This window comes from Stegodyphus dumicola, chromosome 4, assembly GCF_044657685.1.
Source record: "Stegodyphus dumicola isolate Sdum_Otavi_A_Nest chromosome 4, ASM4465768v1".
NCBI lineage: Eukaryota > Metazoa > Arthropoda > Arachnida > Araneae > Eresidae > Stegodyphus > Stegodyphus dumicola.
The window spans coordinates 65597645-65603644 of NC_140771.1; positions in this window are offsets into that span (position 1 = coordinate 65597645).

A 6000-nucleotide genomic window follows, 5' to 3' on the forward strand; every position below is an offset into this window, starting at 1 on the left:
TTAAGAGTACGTAAAATTTAAATAAACAAAGCAAGTTTTATATTTTAAGAATTTTGAACTTTTTGAATCAAATACCTTTAACACTCTTTTGTACCTTTTAAATCAGAGAGTCTTAAAACGGTTGCGACAGTCTGGCATATGGTTAAAATAGGAAAGATAGGTGTATGAGGCAGAGGTAAAAGAGAAACAGCAGACCGTCATAATAAATTACGAAGTTACTGTTCTGAAGTTAGCCTTCTTTCTCGATTAAAAGCTGTGTTCTTGCAGGCCACAGAACCAGCTCTGCTACCTTCAGGATCGTATCATACTCATCTCAGGCAATGAGGTTTTAGTATTTGGTACACTGAATGACACAAATAGTACATTTTAGTTTTCTATAAGTCGATTCCTTAAGATGTTTAAGTTTTCCTCACGTTTTACACAATGACGTCCAAATGTTTCATTGAACGAACATATCGACGTCGTTATGTAAACCATTTGATGCTAAAACTGATTAGACATGTTTATCATAAAGAGTTATTAAGAATAGAAAATAAATAAAGACAAACATCTTTCATATCACTTCTGTCATATAGGTATCTTAAAATTATAATATTTTCTTTGATATTCATTTCTAAAGGTATTAATTAATAGAAGTTTAAAATTAGACAAAAGAAACTGACTTTGGCGTAGATTTTGACTAAAGCGGCATTGACTATGATAAAGTCACACATAGATTTCTTTTCAGCAGTGGATGAAACGCTTTGAAAAGGTGGAAGCATCAAACGAAAATCATTTTACACAGAAATCAGTGGGCGAAAAGAGCGTAATGAAATGGGGAAATTTAAGCTATTAAGATCTGGAAGCGGTGAGAACTGAATACGAATTAACGCCATTAAACTGATGGAGACAAATGTTTGTGAAAAGCTTCAATGAAATGCATTTCGCCAATCAAAGTAACTTTGTGGACAATCTTCGCAAAACCAATATGAGAATTGTAGTTAATTCGCAGATGGTAATAGATACTTAATATTTCTTTATTTCTCCTTTTTAAAGCTTGCATCCGCGATACTTCACGCGAAATTTTAATAATGTTTTCACTTGACCGATATATCTCAATCAATAGCAATATATGCTATGAATTTATCAATTAAAACCAGAAATGCATGTTCTTTTGGAACAGAACAACGAATTTTACTGATAGATGAGAAAATGACCTAAAAGTTGAACTTATGGAGAATCCGAAGGATTTTGTAACTGATATAAAAATTAAATGAGATGATGACTAGGATTTTATGGTTATTTTTTCTTATTGCAGAATGTATTTCATGATGGCAAGAGGAAAATCTTTAAAGGCTGTGTCGGTAACTGTGACAGAACACTCCCTTGATGTCCCACTTCAGCCTTTCCCAGTTAAGACTTTCTGAATGGCGCAATAAAAATTGGGCCCTTTCAGGCTTTTCTTTTCCTTCTGCAGGTATTCGTAATAAAAAAATCAAAAATTGTGTCTTCCTTCGCATCATGGAAGAATTTTTCAAATATAGTTTCCCTTAAAAACTTAAAGCGCCTCATAGTTTAACACTGTAGTATGTATATCCGAAACTGACTTCACTCACTCCACATTGTATTTGATCTTTCTTTTTTGACAATCAAATATTTAAAAAGGATAAAACTCTCTCAATCTTTGTTTTGAAATTAAAATTTCAAAAATAAAATTCACATATTTTAAATAATCCAAAATAAATTGTGTGTTAAAAAAAAAAAAAAAAAAAAAAAAGGCTGTTTAAGATGCAAGCACTTATTTCAGCCGAAAAGGGACATACTTTGGATTTAATATTGTATAGTAATACTGTTCACCATCTCATCGTATAATAACAATCCTCTTATGTGTATACCGTTTAACATTCTCCTCAACGACGAAACGTTATTCAAAAATAAGCCAACAAAATAATAAATCTCTTATAAAAGACGATGGTAGTAGCATCACTTTTACTTTTCATCGCTCTTTCGTGTATTATATTTTAATTTAAATAAAAATTAGTTCAACCCTCAAATGTTTTCAACTTTGCTTTCAATTAAGTACAGAATTCTGAGAATAATTTAGTCACGAGTATTTTTTAGAAACCAATGTGGTCATATTTCACACTAACTGCAGCACTGAATTGTAAGTCAAGTTACTAGAAAAAAAACACCTTCACTGTATTATATGTCACCACTATGTTACAGTATCACTATTTATCTACATTTAGACAATGTTTTATCTAAACATTCCCTAAATATGTAGATAAAACCTTAACATCATTGCACGCATATTTCACATTCACGGGATTTTAGGTCGCATTTTTTTATTTAACATTGACTCGAATTCAAAGACAGAAATGAGACGATTTTCTAAAAATGTCTCACCTGAGAAAGCTTGTAACGGGGCATAACCGAAAAGTAGCCCTGTCATGAGCAACCTATTTCAAATAATTGAGTTCCTGAGAGAAACAAATGAAGATTCTAAAGAACAACATCGAGAATAAGATATGTGTAATTAAAGTAAATCCATGTTTTTTTTTAGCATAATAAAGGGTTTTTTATGGAGAGCTTAGCATGAGGTTTCCACTAAACAGTTGTAATAAAATTAATTTAAGGTTTACCAAAATTTATTGAATTAAAATATTTCTTTGAAACCGTTTTGGAAGCCAAAATCCGTAAAGCTTAACCGTAACCATTAACTTCTAGAAAAAATAATTTCTTGCACTTCCACTTGCCAAATTATTCTAAATATTCGAATAAGTCTAAAATAAAAAAATAGTGTGTAATAGATCACAAATGATTACAAAAGCAATTAAAATACCTTAGAAATCTACAGATGAAAGCAGCACTGTTGTTATTTGTAGGTCTTACACACCATAACAGTTCTAATGCGAAAAAATGCGATGTTGGTTTAGCGATTTGCCAGACACTCCAGGAAATACAAAAGATGCAAACACTGAAATCAATTTAATCTTTATACATATGAATTAGGTATTATCACGGAGTTACAATCAGCAGAAATATTAAAGAAAAGGGCCCAAAAGGATAAGCTAAATTTTCCCTAGCTTGTAGACGTGAAATAACAGAATTTATGCTGAATACGATATGTAATAATGTATTTAATTAGTCAATCAGTACATTGCATAAAACATTCCTTTGAGCGAGTATAGAAAGTCGACTTTCTGCTAAGGTAGTTTCCTCAGTTCAGTGCCTTTTCTTAATCTCTGTAATTAGTTTCTTTTTGGTAACGCGATCGTTATTGTCAATGAAATGCTACCGGTGAATTAACACCGGTAAGAAACTATTTTTTTTCGCGAGCTTAGAGCATAGCCCTAATCAGTACTATCGCGAGTATTCTAGCATTCGTAATCTGCGCACACACACACACACAAAAAAAAGAAAAAAAAAAAGGAAAGAAAGGAATAATAATAATAAAAAGAGAAAAAGAAATGGTCGATTTCCTTTCTAAAAAATAACCAAGGTGCTTTGCCCTACGTCACTTCAACGTGAAATAAGCAAAAAGACAAATTTACTCTAAGAAGGCGGAGAAAAAAATGTAGGTAAAAAAAAAAAAGGGGGGGGAGAGAAAAATGTTAGGCGCTGGAAGAAAATTGGGAGGCAAACGAACAAAAATAAATATAGGGAGTTCGAGCCAACATTTAATCACGTGATCTTGTGGCGGAGAAGCGGAAGGAATAGAAGGAATGTAATCACGTGAGCAGGTGGTTGTTGCTGCACGTGCGTAACTGCGAAGTTATCCATAAAGGGAAGCAGGCGATCGTCTGTTCTCCAACAATGGAAAATATTGGCGAGTTCTGATGGCAGTGATTGCTCCCTCAACTCTACTCTTTTTTTAGCTCTAAGTAGAAGCTTCACATCGCTTCAGCGGTAATGTATTTCTTCAAACCCATCTTTAGTGCTTGGAAGTAAATAAGAATAAAAAAAGAGCGGGAGTCTTTCTTCTATATCTTGCCTGCCCTCGGTTTTTTAATCTTAGCTGAATAACTGACAGGATTTGCAGAAATCTTAAACGATAAACGTATTTATAACAAGAAAAAAAGATAGGCCAGGCATAAACGTAAAAATATCCATTAAGGAAATATATTGTGCCGAAAATATTTCAATCGATAAAGAATGTGAAAGCTATTTCTTAAAAATAGTGCCATTTTTGGTGGATCTTCCCCCCTCCGTCTCTTTATCAAAACTAAAGCAGAAATTCCAAGTTCCTTTTTCATAGCGTTTAAAAGTATTTAAAACAGACTGTCTAAGCCTTTGTTATGTTGCTAACAAAATTGAGAGATCTATGAAAACGTCGTGATTCCTTCCAACCCAGAACGAAAGCATAAAAATATAATTATAATTCACTATTTTTATCTCCAATAACATATAAAGATATCAGATTATCTACTAATATGTAGAAACAAATGCTTATGCGGTTTGAACTAAATTAAGTAACCTGCATTGTATTGTTTGCCATCTTGAATATGTAGTCAATTTTAACCAAATCTAAATTTGAAACTGAAACTTGAACGTCACAGAAGAGCTATATTTTATCTTAGAATATTGTTCATGAAACAAGAATATTATTCATGACAGAAATTTAAATTTCTGCGCTTGGTTCAAAAGTATAGCATAAATTTTTTTCAAGATAGCATAGCATTCTGAAAAACTAAATTTCAGTAAGAATCAGAAGTTTGCCGAAAATCATAAGCTTATTTTTGTTAAGGGTGTAGGCATGGAGAAAAATCATAATTCTCTCAAAAGTGCTCACATGGTGTCGTCTCATATGCGGTCAAGAAGGGGAGAATGACGTTGATAACGAAGGGGGGAAGTAAACGCTTGCGTTAGAAGCTATAAGTGAAGAAATATTATTAAGCAAAGTTGTTTTTATTTCTCGTTCAGTATCAATCCATCAGGAATAAAATCTAGAATGGAACAATAGACAGAGCTGTCATCTGTTCTTAGCTGTAAATCGGTAGTTACCAAAATACTTATATGGGTGTACATGGTACCAATAATGCAGATAAGCAATATGGCGCGCGAAACGTTTTGAAATGCTGTTATTTTCTTATATGTTATTCAGTAATTCAATAATATTATCATGCATTTTTGGGAATATTAATAACATATATATACTTATATTTGAGAATTAAATTATAGTTATCAGATGCTTTTATTGATTTATTGAAAACCTTGCGAAAACCTGCTACAACCAAATAATCCGATACAATTCCAACGGAAAAGCATTAATTAGCACTGTAATTGTTTATGAAAAGTATCCTAGTTTTTAAAAATCTTCGTACCATCTAACAGGGAATTAATTACTTAATCAACTTGAGATTGAATATGGCAAAGTATGCAAGGGCTGGCTGACAATAGCAAGCTTTCGTGGAGAAATTTTATTCATAGTTTCCATAAATATTCAACCAAAATAGGATTTGCATTAATGAATTAGAGTTAAGAATAATGGGCCCCATTGTTCTCAATAATATTAGAAAAATTTAAAGATTAAATTCGATAATCTCGTAAGATGGTTTTTGAGTCGGAAAAACGAACATATAACTCATTTCGATTAACTTTTCTTCCCTTTACAAGTGCCATTTTTTGCCACACACTTGTTCAAATAGTGAATCAGTCTTTCATCCAGCTGATAAAAGTCCCTCCCCTTCTTAAGCATTAATTGACATTTCCTGTAGTTTAGGCATCCTATTAGCAACCTTTAATTTTGACTGGCAGCTTTTATTGTTTGGCCAGGACATGAGCATAATATTAATCTACTTTTAAAGACAATTTGTTTTTTCTGAAGAACTGTGACGTGACAATGCTTAATAATAATAATAATCTTAGTATCACAAAACATTATTTTGCAAATTCCTATCATGATGTTTTCTCACATATATTAAAAGTTTCAAGTGACGGGTAGAGTAATGTATATGTACAATGCAAGCGTACGATAGACGGGAGCAAAGTCGCAGAAATGCTAATCAGTTAAAAAAATGA